Source organism: Haemaphysalis longicornis, unplaced genomic scaffold, assembly GCF_048455015.1.
Source record: "Haemaphysalis longicornis isolate Haplotype H1 unplaced genomic scaffold, Haemaphysalis longicornis Haplotype H1 scaffold_4, whole genome shotgun sequence".
NCBI lineage: Eukaryota > Metazoa > Arthropoda > Arachnida > Ixodida > Ixodidae > Haemaphysalis > Haemaphysalis longicornis.
Genome location: NW_027526361.1, coordinates 122799814 through 122821497, shown reverse-complemented (window position 1 = coordinate 122821497; position 21684 = coordinate 122799814). Strand labels below are relative to the sequence as shown.

The 21684-nt window shown below is 45.6% G+C and overlaps 1 protein-coding gene across 2 annotated transcripts in view; it reads left to right on the top strand.

Moving 5' to 3' along the window:
* Positions 1-17327: 17327 nt before the first annotated feature.
* LOC144179362 (solute carrier organic anion transporter family member 74D-like) overlaps positions 17328-21684 on the top strand; it is a 39810-nt gene continuing 35453 nt past the window's right edge. The window contains exon 1 of one of the 2 annotated variants that reach the window (XM_077707690.1): positions 17328-17473. The gene's annotated coding sequence lies outside the window, so the exon portion shown is untranslated. Of the gene's footprint in view, positions 17478-21684 lie in introns of both variants that reach the window. The other variant, XM_077707689.1, reaches the window with a different exon arrangement.

Here is a 21684-nt window from a genome sequence, read left to right as displayed (position 1 = left end):
TGAATGTACTTGTTTGCAAGCAATAAATTTCTTGGGTCATTCGTACCAAAATATCTTAGAGCAATTACAACATAAAAGAGAGCAGAACACTAGCAAAACATTAGCCACGACAGTCAGCACGATTAGTTAGGATAAATTATGTCTCATGGGAGAAATTCTGTCAACGATAGGTTCCCCTGCAAGTTAGCGTCCTTGCGGGAAAAGAGGAAACCATGTGAGTATGTTCAGAGCCAGTAACAATACACAAATAAGCTGATACCACGAGGGAATGGTGGGCCGAACCATTCATACGTGGCCGATTACTCAGTGTAGCTGTTTCGGTTTTTATTGGGCTGGACACATTCACGAGACAAAATACCATTCGCCGAAGGCGTTGGTACAGTTAATTTCAGTGTCCTATCGACCAGCGACGTTCATATCATTGGCGTCAGGGGAGGCTCTGTTGTATTCACCGCCACCCTCAAAAGCTCCCTCGCATCTCCGATGCTCCTGGGTAGGCTGTCGCGCTGCTCCAAACGCCGGAGCCTTATTCTCTCTACCTTATCTTTGCCTCGGCTACTGCAGCCTCCCGTACTCTCTTCATCTCCACTGCTGTATTGGTTCGCCGAACACCGATGCAACCATCTCTCCGCCCTCGCAAGCATGTGTGCGACAGCATCTCTTCTCCCGGTCTCTTTCCCGGATTTCTGCGGCAGCAAATATTTTCGCTGACAGTTCCGGAGTCGGCTGACCACCTTTGTAAGAAATTCAGGGATGCATACAGGGCCTAGGGGTAATCAGATTCGCTGTAGAAAAACCTAGAGGAACATTACAACCACAGAGGCCAAGCAAACAAATTAATCTAGCCAAACAAACTCTGCAGCTGACTTCGCGACAAAAAGATGCTCTCCCTATTATCTCGGAAATCACTGATGTCTAGAAGGCAACAGGGAACCTGGATAAATTCCTTACAACATCATATTATGCTAACCAACACTTATTTCAGACGTTGTTATCTGTCAGACACGTCGTCGGCTCCTTGCGTGCGTGCACTTCTGTTTTTCTACCTGCGCAACAAAGATGCAGTCTTTATGGTTTGGAAATGACATTACGCAAGAATGCAAACACATCTCGCTGTTCAAGGCCCCTGTTAGATTTTAAAAGGAACGCAAATGGTCAACAGCGTAGCCGTAACAGAAAATCTGTGCTCACTGTGAGGTCCCAGAAGCTTGGTTTACACACTTTAAACCTTCTTGTTACTTTGCAAGTGTAGCTAAACATGAAATGTTGATTGTACTGCGTGTGTTGACAATTCAATTCGCAAGTTCACTTGCGACGAAAGCCGTAAATAAGTGATCCGACACCAATCTTCATCAAACCTTCCTTTAGAGTCGCTAAAATATCATTTAAAAGACCTGTTAGAACGGTTACATTTATATCTCTGCGCTGATCGAAATTCAGTAATTTTAAGTTGCGTTTTGAACACACAAAAAATATCGTAAGCTCTTTTAAAGAATGTCAAGCAGTTAAGTAGTCTTCCCATTTAAGGGCATCCCACAAATGCAAGAATGCGTCGTGCTACCAGTGAAAGCGATTGAAATTGCTGTTGAAAACTGAATTCCAGAGATCGAGGCTTCACAATTTGTTTCTATTTATGCTTTTATAGAAGGCTCAATGCCATAGTCTGGAAAGATCGAGTTTGGTACGAGCCACGGAGTAAACGTTGATTGTCATTATTGCGGCCGTTCTGAGATTCCCGACGGGTCACCGCTTTTTTGTCGTAGTAATGAAAACGTATTGCCTCTTCCATGCTATACATTGCACATTGAGGAACCGAACTATAGTTTACCACTCTTGTTTGCACCTTTCGTGCGCACATACGGCGCGGAAAAGGCACGAAGCGCGCCCACAGTGAGCATTCTTCCGGGCAGCTCAGCAGCGCGACACTGTCGCCACCTACATGTCGATCTCGCGGCGAATACGGTAAAATGAAAGGCAATACGAAAATAGAAGCTTTTAGGACACACATGCATAAAAAAACCAGACTGCGACTCTATTCCTTGTCCCAGAGAAGCAACTGATAACTATCGCAGGGAGGTTAATGAAATACCATGCCAGCAAAAGGAAGTGAAGCGTAAAGGAGAACTTTGCTACATGCTTACAATTATAACGGTGTGATCCTTCGCTTCCTGTAATGACATTAGGGAACAATTTACGTTTTTTTTATTTTATTGGTTGGTGAGGCACGCACACTCTTTGGAGAAGTAATTAATCTTGAATACCACGTGTCACCGCAATGCATGAACTTCCAATTTCTTTCTGTATGCGTTAAAATGTGTAATTCACTTTACTGAACTAGGTAAGCTTCAGCGACCACTTGTGCCAACAATTATTTGCTTCTCGAGACGTTACCTGTATACGTATCTCTTGCACATTCTTAATTATTTTGTTCTACAAAACAACAACAACGAATAAACAAAGAAAAAATTCCCCGCATTTCCCCGAGGGGAAGAATGCGAAAGTGCGAATGCACGAGTTGAATTTGCGCAGTTCGGTAATGTTCGCGAAAGAGAGATCACACACACACACACACAACTACAAAGAAAGAAAGATGCATTTATTCACAGACACCTATTTGTGTTGTCGTTGTACTTGATTGCTAGAGCGGATCTCAGCTTTGAAATTTCGTGTCAGTACTCCTTTAAGCGGGTGCATTAGCCCCTCTCACGCCCAATTCTTGGCCAATCCCCCAAGTGGGTATGTGCCATGTCAGCGGCCAGGCAGCGCGCGCCCATCTCCCCCCGTTGCCAAGGAAGACGAGGAGATACCTGGCCAATCCCCCACGTGGGTATGTGCCATGTCAGCGGCCAGGCAGCGCGCGCCCATCTCCCCCCGTTGCCAAGGAAGACGAGGAGCGCGCGCACCCGCAGCTGTTGCTATGCGGACGGCGGCGGACGCTTCAGGCTCGCTTAAGAAGTGCATTCGCACTTAACAACGGAAATCAACGTCAGCTATGCATAGCGAAAGCTATTGTAAACATGATGAACTGGAGACAACAAATAACTCACAGCTTTAGTTGCACAATCAACTGGGAAGGAGTATCACGTGAAAGCTGACAGGTGGGTAATTTCACTATATAGTTTCTTGCAAAATATTTGGGGGTTAGTGCACAAACCTATATAACGCAATGGAGTGGCTATTGCATGAGAAAAGAAGGACCTGTGTATTGATAATGTGGGTACTTGATCCTAGCAATGGTGTGACTGTGGTTCTGACCGCCACAAGCGTGCTTCGTAGTGCATAATACAGCATGTCTTTATTGTTACTGGTAGTAAAAAGTGTGCAAAATGCACAAACGGGCGATACTACTGCACGTAGCGAAGGTGAGGAGGTTGATGAAGTGTTCGATTGATGTAACACTCATTGTGGGAGTACTGTGGTGCTATAAAAGTGGTGGCGGGGTTATGTATCGACTTGAAATAGTGGTAGAGATATGATTATAAGGGGTTTCAAATTGATGATGCACACTTTATCTTTGGCAATTGAACGTTACAGATGCTTGTTTTTTTTTTAATATCGGCCGACGAGGATTTAAAGTTGCGGCGGAGGAAGCCAAGTGTGCATGAAGCGTAGGAAAAGGGAGGTTTAATATGGGACACCCATAACAAAGTTGACGTCAGATGAACAACAAGATATTTGTAAGTTCGGGCGGGGGTTTCTGGAATTGACGTAATGGTCTACATGGGTTCATCAATAGTGTGTTTCCGGGATAACGACATGGCGTTACATTTGTCAAGGTTTAAGGGCATTAAAATTTACTGCACCACAATAGTAGTTGTGTTAAGATCGGGCTGCAAGCAGTCTTCGATTGGAGAGCAGATGAGGTTTTGCAGATGAGGAGAACACAGGCGCCAGTGATAGTTATACGTTTGTTCTAATATTAGTTGGTAAATTCTTTATATAGATGAGTAATAACAAGGGTGATACGCATGAACCCTGCGGAACTCCCAAAGTTACAGTGGTGAGGGATGAGCATTGTTTGTTTGCAGCAGTATATTGCATTCGACCCTGTCAACGAGGTTCAATTCAGTGTATTGTGTCAGTGGAAATTTTACGAAAAGAAACCTTACACAAGAGAAAACTATCAGCAGAAGAAAAGAAAGGGAAGATCATGAATCTTCGGCAGTTAAGCTCGGACAGTAACATGGAGCATACTGGAATTTTTACGGCCGTGCCGCCTGTAACACTGCTGCCACTATTTTTAGAAAATCTTTTCCACAAAATAAAATAATGTAATAGCTACATTCGTAGATTTTTCTCAGTTTATATCGCCTTCATAGTTTGTCAAACAATTGAAAACACCAATTTCTACCGTCAGATAAATGTAACACAGACAACCTAAGCATTGATGTGAGAAGAAACGTTTTATTAGCTTTCTGGGCGGAGCGTTATTTGTCTGCAAAATCATTGACACAAACGGTGCTGTTGCCGTGCTGCGCAGTACCCTTGAAGGGCTGAGCTTCCCTGCCGAGGATGAAATTGTATATACGATGAAGATGGCGCCTATTCTGGAAGAAACTAGATTATGAATAGACACGCGAGAAAGTCGGTAAATAGGAGTGCCAATAGTTGCTAAATTCACAGATGAACAGCATATTACATGGGTATGCATAGGAAGAATATAAACAACCCACGCTGGGGTTACATATTCTCAAAATTCAAATGGAGCCCAACCACATATGGGAATCAGTGAGAATACCTCCTTGTGTTGCTCGCCCTTCAGTGGAGTGAGATGCTTGTGAGATACGACTGCTTGAAGCGGACTTGTGGGTGAGCTAGTACTGCAGTCCGCTTGTGTAAAATACAATATTTGGGCAAGATACGAAGCAGGAGGACCCGAAAAAGCGCTAATAGATGTTCACCACACTTCGGCCTTAGCCCCATGGTTCCATTGAACCGAAGATAAAAAGGTTAAATCGCCTAACGTTTGTCTTGTCCCCCCTCCTAAACCGCAGCTTACTAAAACAGAAGTAATACTGCAGAGGCTCCAAACAAACACATTTCCTCACCCAACTTGGCTACATCAGATGTATCCCACCCAATACCCTGCCACATGTAAATTCTGCCCTAACACATGTACGCCCATACACATGATCTTGCGGTGCGCACAAAACCCAGCCCTCCCACCTTTACCAACTTCCCTTCCCCTCCCTGAGCTGTGGGAGAACCTGACGACCAGTGCCGGCTTGGATGCACAGCAACTCCTGTTGTCCAGGGCTGGGGCAGCACTGTCGTCCCATAGTTCCCCTGGAGTGAGGAATCACTCCCACATCACCAGGCTCACCATAAAGTTTTTTCTCCACCTCCTCCCAAGTGCCCAGGCGCACGCCAGCTGAGAAAGAAGGCCGGTGTGTGTCGGCCACAGTGGGCGCTATATTGCGCATCAGGTAGCCCTGCGCCACGTCGCGCTCCAAACACGGAAATTTCTTCCTAAAGAACATTAACGTATGCGTGCAGCCAGCGGATAAGTGAGAGGATGATGGTTCTCCCATCCGACCCCTAACGATGCAAAACTAGCCCGATGTGCATGTGCCTAAATTTAGGAAAACGGGTACAGAGGTTTGTAAAGCAAATCATGCAGATTTAGTATGTTTTTTTCACTTAAACCAAATAAACCAGCGGCCAATGTAGGTCATCTTCTAGGAACGATGCACGTGGCAGAAAACCGTTGCCTTACGCCTACAAGAGCAATTCGACCGGTTGAAGGTTAAATCTTCGTTCAGGATGCGAAGCTCTGGAGAGTTCATTGACTACCTGAAAGAACAGAGAGGGCGCTCTGTAGGTGGTCTTAGTATTGATACTGAATATGTGTACAACTCGCTCTCCGAAAACGAACCCCTGAAATGTGGCAAAAAGTGCATTGACACCTTTAACGCCCTGATGTTTCAAAATAGTCTAGGAGGCATTGGACGAGGTTTAGTGGAGCTGTTTTCATTACACCTTTAGTCGCCCTACTCACGATGGGATGGTTACGTCTTCCTTCAAGAGCAAGGTGGGTATATCGGTCATGCATCGCCCCATTATTAGCCACGTACTCTTGACATCCAAGAACAGGAAAGTGGCTTTGCTTAGACGAGCAAAGGCACTTTGTGTCTTTCGCTACGTAGGGGATTTCATCAACGCTTCCAACGCCAGTGACCTTCTCTCCACTAAACAGTGCCAATAATGCTAGAAGTGTTCCAAACATGTTTAAGACCAGTCACCAATGGCCACACAAGATTGCTGATTGCGTTCAATCAGAATGTTCCAAGATATTCGGAACTCCACAATAATGTTTCCAACCATATGTCTGCTGGGAGTACGACCCCGAGAAATGAAGCCGTGGCTGCCCGACTTCTCATGCCACTCAAAACTTCAAAACATAACGCCATCGCTAACTTCTGCCGGCAGACCTGCTCATTAAAGGGTCCCTGCAAAACTTTCGATGAGCGCTTTCACCCTTTTTTGTGCGTCTGGAACCACTGCGAAAGCTATAGTTATCGCCCCATCAGAGCGGCACTGCATGATCTGCCTGTCGCACCAGATACACCTTCCATTTCTACTTCGCTTTGCGACTTTTTTTTAAGTTGCTATCGAAAACCGTTCATGGCTTCAACTGAAGTAAAACCAGGCAACAGCCGCTACATGGCCTTAGTGACGTAATTCGAGCCGTCAAAGAACGTCAAGACTGGGAAAGAGCAAAAAATATTTTGAGTTAATTTGCAAGTTACCTGGTGGGTATAGAGCAGTAATTTGTGGCTGAGGTACTTTGCGACCCCCTATTCTAAGTACTGGGTGTGTTGGGTGGCTACGTTCTGAAAGCATTTAAAATTTCAAAAAAAGTTGAAAAAAGTGTTGCAGGGCCTCTTTTAGCCTTGATTTCACAAGTGCGAGCATATTCGTAGAGCAACTGTTAATAGAGCAAAGGTAAATCACGAAAACAATCTCGTTGCGTGCGCAGAAAATGTGGGCTACTGATGCCTGTGGGAGCAATTGGAACACAGGAGCAGTGACCGCATGCTACCACGGCGTCATGTAGCCCCGCTAGATATAAAAAAAACAAGCTGACACCGCATGCCACCTCTAAGTACGGACTGGTGCGCCAGTCGTCTGTTTGTCTTTTAAGTGCGAATGCACTTCTTAAGCGAGCCTGAATCGTCCGCCGCCGTCGTCCGCATAGCAACAGCTGCGGGTGCGCGCGCTCCTCGTCTTCCTCCTCGTGATCCCTAGCAAGGGGGGAGATGGGCGCGCGCTACTCTCCTCCTCCTCTTTCCGCTCAGTGACTGCGGGTGTTGGGCGCCTCCTCTCCACTTCGGGCGGGAGAGCTCTCGCTCGCGTAGCGGGCGCTCCGCATTCCGACGCGTGAGGGCGCTCGTGTAGCCCTCGCCGTAACGGCGGGCGCTACTCTCCTCCTACTCTCTCCGCTCAATGACTGCGGGTGTTGGGCGCCTCCTCTCCACTCCAAGATCACGATATCCACCGTAATCGCGCAATCAACAACCGTGCATTCGCACTTACACACTCTCCCCCTCGGGGAAGTGCGAGGGAATTTTTTTTATTGTGGCTCCCATCACCGTTCGCGGCGTTTGAGCGAAAGCGCTAGCTGCGGTGGCAGGGCAGGTAGCCCTGCCACCGACTGAATCAAACCCGCTAACGGTTTTAGTATCATCACTATCTGAAGCAGCGTACTTTTTATTTCTTGCATGAAAAGTGCCACTCATATACAGTGTACAATATAGCAGATAAAATCTATGACAGCCAGATATATGGCGGTTCAGATGGCGTCCCACAATTGGCATATACCCATCCTTAGTATGAGATAGAAAAAATTGATTGAGTATTGATAGTGAATGTATAATTGATAGTGACTGGATAATGAAGTAATTGATATTGAATGGATAAAAAAATCCGGTTCCTTCTACTCTATGAAGAAGGTCCATCAGTGAGTCGAGGTGCAGTCCAAGGAGTTGAAGGAAAAAAAACGCGTTGCTTTTTATTTTGCGATTAAGCGTTCTTCCAAGCCAACTAACTTGATCCAACTTGGAAGGACACTAATTTTATTGCAGCCGGCAGTCACGGGGATGTTCATTTTATTCCCGTAGGAGTACATGTATTCACAGCAGGCGGTAATTTCTCAATATATTTAAAAGTCCGTTCTGAAACACGTTATCTTCAAAATTAAATGGAACTTGGGGTACCGTTAGAGTCGCCTTAGCTGCTAGTTGCAATATATTGTGCTTTGTGATATTTTTGATTAAGGAAGAGTTAGACGTGGTTTCTTGTAACCATTTTATCAGAAGGATTATGAATCGGTGAGCCCGTAAAGCCTGCCAGGGCGTGTAAGCATCCCCCACCCCCACACCCAACTCTCCACCACGGGCACTCATGAACGGGCCACCGGTGATGTGAGCGTGCTAAGACGGTAAAATAACCTGCCGACACGTCGCTCTATAAGGCTTTCAAGGCGCACTGGTCTGTGCGGCACAAACTCCGGCCACAACGTAAGTTGAGGATTCCTTGAAGAAGGCAACACAACAGTTTTTGTCTGCAGACAAATACTTTTCGTTTTGAGCGGCTTTGTCAGCGCACGCTGTATTCTAAAACCGACACATGCACAACTTCACTGTAAAAGTACTAAAAAAATAAAAATTGCAATAAAAACACAAATAAAGTAAAAATTTCAGGTGAATCGACATCGCAAAATAGTCATTTTTTGCGTAGGACGACACGTAGCAGCACCAACAATGGAGTGTTTTATCTGACCGTTATTTGACGGTCCACTCAGCCGCTGACCGCGGCTCTGCACAACCGGAGCGTGAGCTGCAAAACTAGGCTGTTATCTAACCGATAAACGTATCTCCTAGAACGGAGAATCATTGGCGCACTGTCCGTGAACTCTGCTTGTGCAACCCAAAACGTTATTCAAAAGCAAACATAAGAACGTATATTTTGGTGCTTCAAATAGGGCAAATAAATACCGTGTTTATTGCATTGTGTTCGTTTTTAAATAATTTAGTTGCTGACACTGTATAATTGTCTTTCATAGTTTAGGAGAAGCTGCTCAACTTTGTTTTTTTTTTTCTTGTTAACTCCTGTGCTGCGGCTACACTTCGAGCCCCGGCACTTGCTGTCCGTCCTAATATAGGTGGCTCAATCTGGTGGAACCTACATTTGAGCATGCGGCGGATTCCGATTTCACTGAAGCAAGAATCGGTGTTCACACGGCTAGGGTGCTGTCATGAATACTTCTGAATCTGCTGCTCTTTAGAAGATGCGCCGACAGAGAATCCGCCTTCGCCTGGTACGGCTAACTAAACCTCGAAGAGGAGCCGGAACACTTCCGAGTTTCTTGCTTACCGAAAATGACAGGCAAGCAACAGCTTTCGGAAATCATCTCGCTTATACAGTGAATTCTGGCTGCATGAGCTTGTTATCATTAATGAGCACATACTGATGCTGTGCAAGAGGCCGTTATTTTAACGACGCCTATGAATTTGTGTCAGTTTATCACACCTAATTGATCGCCACAAGCTGTTGCTAACGGAAGGAACTGGATTCTGCCTAATGAGTAAGCTTATGCTTCTCATGTGCTTGCGTCCCTTGTTCCGTATTTAGCGGACAGACATCAAGTGCCGGGGCACCAAGTCATATACGTCCAAGGACCCCAGCGGAAGTAAACTACCACTTCCTTTAACATCATAGTTTGTTACGATACAGTGTGGTTTTGCGCCTTTTAGACTAGCAACCTGTGAAAATTCAAGATGTTAAAATCTTGATACCGTATCCTAGCTCCGTACCGTTTACCGTAAATGTCGTCCTACCGATGCTGTGATGAACCTTGAATAAAAAAAATGAAGGGAGCTCACACTAACCGGTAATTGTTGAGAGTAGCGAAGCTGTATGAAAACTTCACGACCGTCACGACGATTTAAGTCCACTATGGCAGCCGACTTACTTCTTCCCATGCCGGAGCGACCTTTACACCATCATTGTTTCTCTAAGTGTGAGCTTCCGTCATTTTTGGGAGAGTGATAATAATGCGACATCACTTTGAAGCGGCGTACGGTATGACGGGTCTATCTCGTTCAGAGCAAGTGTTGCCACGATTATGGCGAACGCTTTAGTTTTTCTTTGACAATCTTGGCCAATCTCTCTGAGTGGAGGTGCTTGACTTGACAAACTTGCGCCAAACACGCCGGGCGATCGCCGCGCGGCATGGACACACGAGCACTTCGCATCTTTTTCTTTTTTTAACTGCAGTGCGGTCTCCACAATCTTGGCCAATATCCCTATTGTAAAGTAGCTAGTTGGGCAAGTTGGTACGGATTCATGGTATAACAACAGCGCAAAATACAAGACGCACAAGAATGGAACCCACGACGAGCGGCGACTCTCAGCTGAAAGCTGTTGATCAAGTATTCTATTTATACCAAAAGCAATCGCCACTCCCCGCATGAGTAAGACAAGACAGCAGACATCAAGAAACAATAAAAATGTAAACGAGAATGTCGATAGAGTGGGAACCCATAAATGGCGTGAAATATGGGCCCCGTTACAGGCACCCCTGAAGTGGGTATGCTTGGCTTGACAAATGTGCAGCGGGGAAGCTGCGCCGTCGCCTCGAGGAACGCACAGACGAGCTCACGGCATTTTGTTTGTTTTTTAAGTGCGAATGCACTTTATAAGCGACCCTGAATTCCGGTGACCGCCGTCCGTCCACATAGCAACAGCTGCGGGTGCGCGGGCTCCTCGTCTTCCTTGGCAACGGGGGGAGATGGGCGCGCGCTGCCTCGCCGCTGACATGGCACATACCCACGTGGGAGATTGGCCAGGAATCGGGCGTGAGAAGGGCTAATGCACCCGCTTAAAGGAGTACTGACACGAAATTTCAAAGCTGAGATCCGCTCTAGCAATCAAGTACAAGGACAACACAAATAGGTGTCTGTGAATAAATGCATCTTTCTTTCTTTGTAGTTGTGTGTGTGTGTGTGATCTCTCTTTCGCGAACATTACCGAACCGCGCAAATTCAACTCGTGCATTCGCGCTTTCACATTCTTCCCCTCGGGGAAATGCGGGGAATTTTTTAACTGCCGGGCGATCGCCGCGAGGCACGCACTCACGAACGCATGCTCAGGTGCGCTCGGCATTTTTTAGCTATTTTTAACTGCGGCCACAAAAAATAACAATTTGCTAAACAGCCCCGCTGTTAAAGAGCAAAAGCAATACCGTTCTTGTATTGCTCTGGCTAATATTAAATCATGTAAACACTACACAAGCACTTTGACACACATAAGCATCTTAAAGTGCGTGTTATATTCTTTTCATTATTTAAAAACATACCAAACACAAGGCCCCGCTAGAGGGGATTCCAATGTTTCAGTCGTCGCGGCCGTCATTGACACATACTTTTTGACGCTTGTTTTATGAAACTTGGGCGAGAGGCAGCTGAGAAGCCAGTATTACCCGTGCGACGCCGCGACGCCCGTGTTGCGACGCCGCGACGTGCAACCGAAAACTTAAAATGACGTCATGAGTAAGAGCAACGCCACGCAACTCCCTAGCCCCATTTCACCAGTCGTTGCCATGATGATTAATGGAACATTTCTTCGGACACTCCGGGGACGGCCACGACAACCAGGGGATGATTTAGCGCTGCTCTATGAGTTACGTGGGATCATGGTGAATCCTACAGAGGCCCCCTCAGATGTGATACTACAGCAGTGCGCGCGTTACAGCCCGATGTGTGTCCGCTATTAGCGGGGAAATATTTGAGTGGCGCCCCCTGGCTCTGACGTGCGCTTAGGGACACGCGCCGCTGTCGTCTGCTACACTCGGCTTGTGAGGAGCAGCAGTGCCTGTGCTAGAAACCGCCCGCTTTGATGCTTCAGTGCATTAAAATTCGTATTTGCGGTAATCGACTTATTTTTGCCATCTTCTGACACATCTAAATAATTTCAAGCTGCGTCCCCCCCCCCCCCCAAGTTTTCAGCGCACGAGGAGAGAGAGAACAACTTTCTTCAGAGCATCGGTAAGAAGATCGTGCGTAACTCGTCCTTTCTAGGTTATTTGGGACGTTCAGTGCTCACAGCTCCTCAATACGTATTCAAAATGCGGAGGCTTCCCTACAGTATTTTTGAGATGCTCTTATGAAGAGTCAACAGTCCAGTGCTACGTACAAAGCAGGAGGCCCCTTCACGCCCATCGCACAGCAGGCAATAAAGCGGCTGCCTTCTATGTCTTTTGTTCTTGTTGAGTTGTATAATGATTTTTTTTTTGTGCCCAACGCATTAATTTTTCTGCACCATCTCAAATGTCTGATTAGTAGGTTTGGGGGTGTTTGGGAGGATCACAAAGATGGTGGGGATATTTTCTTCAGGCTGTATGACATACATTCCCTTCTTCAAAATTTCGCTTTCGTTATCCGCAACGTGCGTTGTTTTTTCACATGCAATTACAATGAGAAGGTTTGTGCAACGCCACCGCGATAGCACCCCAGACAAGGTTGTCCAGATTGTCCAGAGTGCTCGAAGGGGGCTTTTGTGCTCCGAATGTCTATCGTAACCATCATTATCTTAACGAAGTCACTCTCAACCCGAACAATTAGGACATGATTACGGTGTTGAAGGCTTGATATACTCGCTAACGAATGCAATAAATGGAATACCTACATAGATTACAAGAATAGAAAACTGAATATTTCCAGTCAGCTCTTTTTTGTTTTCCAACCCTTTGAGGCGTTAAGAACAAATTCTGGTCTACTCGGGATGGCGTTCTATGAAATGAAGAAAATTACTATTACTCCTTTGTCAAGAGCTCAGGGCAGAGCCCACTCATCTGCTCGATTTTATTGTTGAATAAAGTTTTCTCCTCCACCTCTTACTGCTCCTCCTCTTGAGCGCAGCTTTTCTATAACACATATCTAAATATTTTGAAGATGTGGCTGTGGGGAATGTACCACAATATCCCTCCAGGTATGAACAAACGTTGTGTTACTGTATCTTTACCGTAGACGTGACTCATTTTGCTCAATAAACCTCCATACTGGTTAGAAGCTTGGTATAAAACCAGCACCCGCCTATACACACAGTGGGTAATTTGGAACTCAATCTAAAGTTCTTGCCGCCCATATTGCATGTCGGCAAACTTTCATGCCATGACAATGTAAAGTGATGTGATAAAATGCTTTCGAGCGTTCGGAAAAGTTGCAGAAACTGTTTTACCTTACGTATTATTACCGGGAATTCGTAATGCCTTCTGCCATAGCCGACAGCTCCGAAGGCCTGGCATTTGTTTTGGTATCTTATTTTCGTTTTTGTAGGGTACTATCAGCTGGCTGTTCCCTTTGTTCGAAAGATTGCTTAATACGGAAGCTGACGCCTAGCTCCGACTCTTCGCGTTCCGCACAGGGCCGGCTTCGCATGGAATGGGGCGACGCCGGCAATGTTTATTCCGTAGCGGCATCCAAAACTATACTTTAACTCATGCCTTGAACTAGTGTATGCGATGTTCGGCCTATTATTATGATGAAAAGTTACCCACACGCAAAATCTGATGCGGACAAGCATCAGACGACAACCGAGCGCAAAGAAACGGCAGGGAGAGCGAGCCCGAGTGAAGAAGACGATAAATGCGAGAATTCCTAAGCCGACGTTACGGAGGCGCGCTTCGCAACGTCGCCAGTGGTCGCGATCACCGCCAATAAGCGCCATTAGTGGACCCAGCACGCTCCCTTAGCGCAGCGGAATTGGCTGCGGGCCGCGGTAAGAAAACGCATTAGAGGTCTTTTAGGGCCATGGGTTTGCCACGCGCGCATGTGCTGCCAGCTCTCTATTCTTACATCTGACGCTGCTACATGGCGCTGCGACAGGATTTGACCACCGCTTCCATGTTCCACTTATTTTAAGGTGCACCCGTACGTGATGCCCCTGTCAAGTCGTCGCCATCACGTAGGCAAGACACCGCAATGTTAGTACCGGTGCGCACGTAGTTATGGGTCGTAAAAAGTAAAAATCCACTGGAGCTGACCGCACAATGAAATTCGCATGAAGCCTGCCTTTGGCGACACGCTGGTAGCAGGAAAACACAGAAACCAGATAACCAGTCATAATTTAGAAGATTGAGGTGTAGCCCTTTTCGTTTGTGCATTCATATGCAGGAGCTTTGAGGGTTCCTAGCCCAAGAAAATTGCCTATCTTTTGTTCACCGGTATCCACGTGAAATTTTCCTACTGCCAGTATGTTTTGCGGTCTTGTATTTTATTGCCATTTCTACTTTCAAAGCATTCCAAAGCATCCCGGACTTAGGACGCTGCCCACAGAGTGGGTGCCCCAATACGAGTACCTCGACTCAGAATAATCACGTTTATTCAACTTCAGCGGTTTTGTCGTCCTTTAACGTTTTTTATCTTTTTCCGTTTGTTCGTATTTTGTTTTTCAGGCAGAAGCGTAACACAGGACCAGACTGATTGATTGATTGATTGATTGATTGATTGATTGATTGGTTGATTGATTGATTGATTGATTGATTGATTGATTGATTGATTGATTGATTGATTGATTGATTGATTGATTGATTGATTGATTGATTGATTGATTGATTGATTGATTGATTGATTGATTGATTGATTGATTGATTGATTGATTGTAGGGTTTAACGCAGCGACGCAACGCAGGTGATGAGGCGCGCCGTAGTGGGGGGCTCCGAATTAATTTTGACCTCCTGGGGATGTTTAACGTGCTCCGAAATCTCGTACACACGGGCGTTTTTGCTTTTCGCCACCATCAGAAAAGCGGCCGCCGCGGCCGGGAATGGAATCCGCGACCTCGTGCTGAGCAGCGCAACGCCTTAGCCACTGAGCCACCGCGGCGGGTCACAGGGCCAGAGCTGTCACACAATTGTCGTTTGTTGTCTACTGTTCTATTTTGCACATCAAGGCACCTTCGATCTGATGCAAAGGTGCTGATGTGATCATAAGGAGCTCCATTTTGTGTACTGTAACTCCTAAGTGTTTGGTTGCTGATGTGTGCACGGTTTCTACATATTGTCACGATACCCACTGTGCCTATACACACAGTGGGCACAGCAAGTAGCTGTGCCCAGCTTGGAACGATCTCAATATTGCTTCTTTCTCTACGTCGCCACGGTGTTTTTTCTGCGCACACTCGTCGTCTTGACTGAGCTATTCACCCGAAGCGGTGGCTCAGTGGCTAAGGCGTTGTGCTGCTGAGCACCAGGACGCAGGTTGGATTCCCGGGCGCGGCGGCTGCTTTTCTGATGGTGGTGAAAAGCGAAAACGCCCGTGTGTACGAGATTTCGGCGCACGTAAAGATCCCCAGGTGGTCAAAATTAATCCGGGGCCTTCTACTAGGGCACGCCTCATCATCTGCGTTGCGTCAGCTCGTTAAACCCTACAATCAATCAATCAATCAATCAATCAATCAATCAATCAATCAATCAATCAATCAATCAATCAATCAATCAATCAATCAATCAATCAATCAATCAATCAATCAATCAATTGAGTGAGCTATTTTGCTGGCAATTCCCCAGTTGGTATGTGCTGTAATTACAGCTGCTTTTAGGTGGCTGTCCGCGGGAGTAGCCGTAAGAATCAACACGATCATAAGTCCTGATAATATATATTTGTATATTTTACCAAAAAAATTTGAGTTGGAAAATGCGCCTGCCTGTGTCGTTCTCTTTCCTCTTTTTTCCAAACTTTGCGCATTAGCCGCGAGGATGCACGAAAGCGACGCGTAGACAACTTATTATCTTCATAACAACGCACAACCGCCCAATTTTTATAGCAAAAAAGTATTCTAGCAAGAAGCATTCGTTTCATACTTGAACAGAAAATTTTTAAACCAAATTTGCTACTGTGAATAAGCGCAGCCTTCTCAGAAAGGTAGGTTGCACTAGCGGCGCCCTTTTCCTCTAATATGACAATGATCTCTACAAATAATTTATCTCTGCACGTTATAATGTTGTTACATTAGCACAATTGAAGAAATGTTGACTTTTGGAATGTGTACAAGAAAATATCGGCGTATACACCATCAGCGGGACCCTTTCTATTAATCCTAGTCCGGTATTGAAGTTCCAGTTGTGTGCATGGGTCATTGGGAGAAGCTTTAATTCTCCTGTTACGTGGCTATTGGTGGTTTGGTGGCACAGGCAAATTATTTTGCTTTTGCTGTTGGCAGTTCAGTTAAATCATTCAAGTTAGAAAATTTTTCTGGTGCAGTTTGGATTCGAACCGGACATTATCTTAATGGCATTGTAAGCTGCTATTTCAACAACGACCAGTAGTCGCATGCTTATTTTTCTTGAGTATCAAAAAGGCTACAGAAAAATGATCCGACATAAAGTATGTAGGAAGAGTGTCATTATTTTAGAAGTGCTCAGCTACCCTAGTGGCGTAATAGCAGTAGGGAACGCACGTTGACGACACAAAGGTGCAGACTTAGCCAGTGATAAAGGGCAAGAAACACACAGCGAGAAAATTAGCCCTACTGAAAAGTGTAAAGGAGTAAGTAGGAAGTGAAATGCAAGACATATTCGAAGCACAAACACCATTTGTTTCTTCACGTTTCGAAAGGATACTTGCGAATTTGTAAAGGGTCATGCACTTGTACCCAAACACCTTCCCTACTGTGGCAATACCGCCGTATTCAATGTGTTGGGGAAAGTAGAGTCCCAATGACATATTTCAAATTTTATGAGCTGAAGAAACACAGACTCTATAGAGCCTTGTTTGGTGAAATGCTGCATACTGATTACAACATTTTTATTTGAGGTTAACCGAACCTTTCGTCAGAAATATCGAGGTATTCCGCTTTCAGTAATGAGACTTGCTGACATGTAAGGGGCCTGTTTTTGCCCAGGATAGGCCTGCCTGGTAACCTTTTTCCTCCTCTTGAGGGCAACATAATAGTGTCATTTATCACCTCGCCAAATAACGAAGCCAGCACTCTTGAAGCCCTCCACCAGAGAAAATAAAAACCCTTTAGGTTTGCCTTTTTTAATATTTTGCATCAATGGTACGAAAACCTGCGTTAAGTTGGGTGGTCTCATCGTTTTTTAGGCGCAGTGGTACTGTCCTATCTTATATTTCCAGAACAAACCTCGGTTTTCAGTCAAGTACTATAGTCTACGATAAGGTGCAGCTGGTAGATTTAGGTTTTCCGAGCATCCGGTTTGCAGGTGTGCTCGTTCGTTCCAGCGAAGCACTAAGGCAAAAACAATGGGATGGAAAACGCGCAGCGGAAATCCCATCATGTAGGTGTGTTGATGTCAGAAACAGCTGCGGGATGTGGGACCAATGTCTGTGCGCGACAGTGCAAGGAACTCATCACAAATTTGTCTGTCTCTAACGAACAACTGGCAGATAATCCAAATGTTCCACGAGCGCCTTCGACCGCAAAGCCACGCTAGAAATCGTGGAGGCACACTACGGCAAGTAAATGCTTTTTTTTACATCTTGGTTCAACGCGGATGCTAAGAAATGCATGCTTTGTGATTCAGCTTTACGAAGGAGAATACAAATTGCTGTTGTACTTTCTGGGGAGGATCGTATAAACAGGCATATCAAACTCTTCTTAGGTCAACCTTGTGGACACAAATAAAACCGTAATGAGAAGGTCATCTCGGACACAATATTTGCTGAAGTTTTTGGCTGCTACCAAGTGCAAAGTACTTACACATTGCGCCATATTTTGTTTCTTCATTTTATTAGTAATACGGTGAGCTGCATAAATCCGGCCCCCTCGCTGTATTTCTCGAGAGCTAGTCAAGTGTTTAGCCTTTTCTCTTCGGTGTCCTCTGCTTCCTTAGTGGAAATGAAGTCATTATTATAAAAAGTACACTGGTTTTATGACCAACAAAAGGGGCAATATTCTTGTACCCTCTAAGTGCTCGACAAAAGTGTAACCAAAAACACATGAATATCGTTTAAGACTTCAAGGGCTGGTTGCTATAGATATAACGTGCATTACAACACGTCCTGCCCATATACCACACATGTACCCCGCTGACTGGATATTAGGTTGTTAAGAATACGAAAAAACGCCTGCTTACATGCCAGTCACACGTCTTGCTGCCCTAGTGAAGTTCGTGGTTAATTTGGCTGTTCTAGCATGCACAAACATATATGAGGGAGCAAAATGAGCACTGTCAGAAATGTTGCGTAGATAGTTTTACACGGCGAACATACAATTCAACGCAATTTGACATGAATGTAGGAAATGAAGCGTTGTAACACATTACTTGCAAAATCCGATAAAATCAACATCCGTTTCACGCAGTGGTTGCTTAAGCAGTAAGCAAGGACGTATCCACGACTATCTGCAGTGTTGCATGTATTTTATCACAATTATTTGACTTAGCGTGCTGAGGAGAGATGCTAAAAACCTTAAGTCGTGTTTATCGAGACAGGTCAAGTTCTAAGGCTTATACTGCGTTTCTTGGTGATATAGCGTCTTCGAAGCTTCACCCCATATGTCATAACAGGCACCCGGCCTGAATAAGGCGAAAATTACACGAGTTTGGAAAACATTCTTCAGTGTATTGTTTGAAATTTTATTTCCGTGGAAACAATGTTGCACACAAAAGTATTTCCTTACTGTTGCCAGCTGAAGCCAAAATGCTTTCGCTTTCCAAACACGTAGCTTGCTCCGGCGCAGCGAAGAATTTTGTGCAGCGAGGAGTAGACAATGGGCGTGGATAGCGCCTGCTGCAGGCAATCACTCGCTTCCATAATTTTCTATCCTCGCGTTGAATAGTTAATTTTAACGCTTCAAGCTCTAAAGACACAAATAGGCGTTTTTCTGATCGGGTACGCCGTTTATATATTACTTCTGAAAACTTTGTGACGTGGACGACCTATGTGATATTTGTTATTATACTTGAACTTTCTTTTCGAGTGAAGACAGTTGTTTGCGTTTTAAGTTGTCATGTCGAAGACCAGGCTGGATGGGGAATTTGTCGCAGGAGTAGACAATTACATAGGTCAGGAATTATAACTTCGAACCAGCTTTCAGATCGCGGGCGACCGCATTCACTTGAAAACAAGCATAACACCTGGAGCTTCCCGATCCCTGCGCCTCCTGGCGCCGCTTCTGCACGGCACTTACGGGAGGAGCGCTGCGTGGCTGATAGGGGCTCATGCAGGGGTGTGGTTCGCATTTCCTTCTTTTTGCCTTTCCGCGCCCTCAAAAACTTGTTATGGCGATGTCTGTAGGCAAATACTACGCTTAGGACACTTAAAAAAAACAAGTGCGTCTTAGTAGCGTACTCGAACCCCAACAAGAGCTATCCGGGGACGTGCTCCTGCGCGCTGCTAGAACGCTCTAATGGGCGTCGGCGATGGCAGTAGCTTATCTCCACTGAGCTTCGAATACATCAAGCACGATGGAATTCTATGGCCGCTTTGTTCAGATCTGATACTGACACAGTGATAGGTTGGTTTCGTTTTGCAGCGCAGGCAACGAATGCGGCGTTGTTTGGAATATATACGCCATAGAAAAATATGTTTTGGGGATGTCATTACCCAATACCTGACAATACATTGTGCCTCTTATGGGAATATTGACTTGCCGCGGTGGATCAGTGGTTAAGGGGTTGCGCTGCTGTGCACGAGGTCGCGGGTTCGATTCTCGGCCGCGGTGGCCGCTTTTCTGATGGCGGCGAAAAGTAAAAACGCCCCTGTGTGCGATATTTCGGCGCAGGTTAAAGAGTCCCAGGTGGACAAAATTAGTTTGGAGCCCTCCACTACGGCGCGCCTCATCGCCTGCGCTGCGTCGGCGCGTTAAACCCTACAATCAATCAATCAATTATGGGAATGTAAGCCACGCGACCAAGGCTGGGGTTCGTTAAATAGGTGCCCACTCGCGCTTTATAGCAAGGACCGAGGAAAGTTGAAAATGAAGGGTTTGCCATGTCCGGACGAAACAGAACAGTTCGTACGGTGATGAAAAGAACCAGTGCCGCTTTTGAAATGCTCAAGACGAAATTTGTCAAAACTTAATTAAGCAAGCCAGTACTCGCCAGACCAACTTGGTGCGAAATGCACTGATATTTCGCAAGACATAGGAGGGGGGGAGGGGGAACGCCTAACTATCGTTGTTTACAAATTCGGAGTGAACTGAAGGAATGAAATGTTTAGTAATCAGACACACAACCTGCACGTTTACTTTCCTTTTGTTTTTCGACATCAACGAACAGCTGATCACTCGGCGGACGCATTTTTTAAAGATATACAGTAAGCAAGTATACACAGTTCAGAAGCGATACACTATGTCATAAGGCCATCTGGTAGGAACGTCCAATTTCAGTTTGTGCTAGATTCTGCAGGCTCCCTCATGTGTCATATGACGATGTTACGAAGAAGCGTTTAATTGCGGACGTATAAGCGCGTCTCCGCACTGCTTGCAGATGATATATGTAGGAGATAAAATATTGCGAACGCTGACCTTGCCACAAGACGACCCAGCGTCAATCTTTTTTTCTCGTGTTCTGATTCCCGCGTAGAATTTTGCGTTATCAATCGTACTTATTTCGCAGAATGTGCGTGAAATTTATGCCGCATTGGCTTGTCAGGGCAGTGATCAATATCTTAGGTATGAAGTGCAACTGGCGTGGTCAGGCATGAGTGCTCCGCTAGATTATGTAAGCATACAAAACTGATTTACATCGTAGTGTATAGCCGTAGCATGACCATCTGAAGGATGCGGCCTCCTCTCACTTTTCTTCACCCTGCAATAAATGTGGCTGCTAACCGAATCTACACGGCACAATACTTTTTGTTTAAACATGGTCGGCCGATTACACGCCAAGTTGTTGAAGCCTTTCACATTGCAGACAGGGAAGACACGTGCGTAAGCCAGGCGAGCGTGTTGCTCCATTCTAAAGTATTTGCATATCTGAGGGCCTCATAATTATGTACGCGCGTATTCCGACCCCACCAAAGGCACACGTACGAAGAAGCACGCACCAGCTTTTTATGCACGGAAACGAGCTCTCCCAGAAGGAGCAAACACTGATGTCGCTCGATATTTCGTGGTTGGCAGTGCAGCCAAACTGACAATTCTTTATGGCGATCTTTTTGCCCATCCGCTGTTTTTCACGCGTGAAGGGGAAACGCTGCTGTGAACAATCGGGAAGGGAACTCATACTGCCCACTGTTTTATCACTGGTTTTATCAAAGGCGTTGCGTAGAGCGCCGTCAGGTCGTACTTACTATAAGCAATCGACTATGTCGGAGTCCACCGGCGCTCAGTGCATAAATGACGTGTCTGGCATTAAATCACTCTATCTTAGGTAAACTAAGACCACGTAACATAAGGTAGCATAAACTAACAAACCATTACCTAAAGAACACAAAGTAATCATTTATATTACCAAAAAGTAAACTACAAATCGGAAATTATAGTTGAATGCAAAGGTGAGAAAATAACCAATGGAACTCCCCGTCTCGAACCACCGGCCTAGGCATCAACACGCTATGTGGGAACCAATATCGCAAGGACATGTGCTTAAGGCGGTGTTAGGCTAGTCGTATTCTTGCGTCACACGGCACTTTAGCCTGGACGCAGTACCGAGCTAGAGGGCCGCCGGACGGCACTCTACCCACTGCGTTTATCAACTGATACTAAGAATGTATCCCGAAA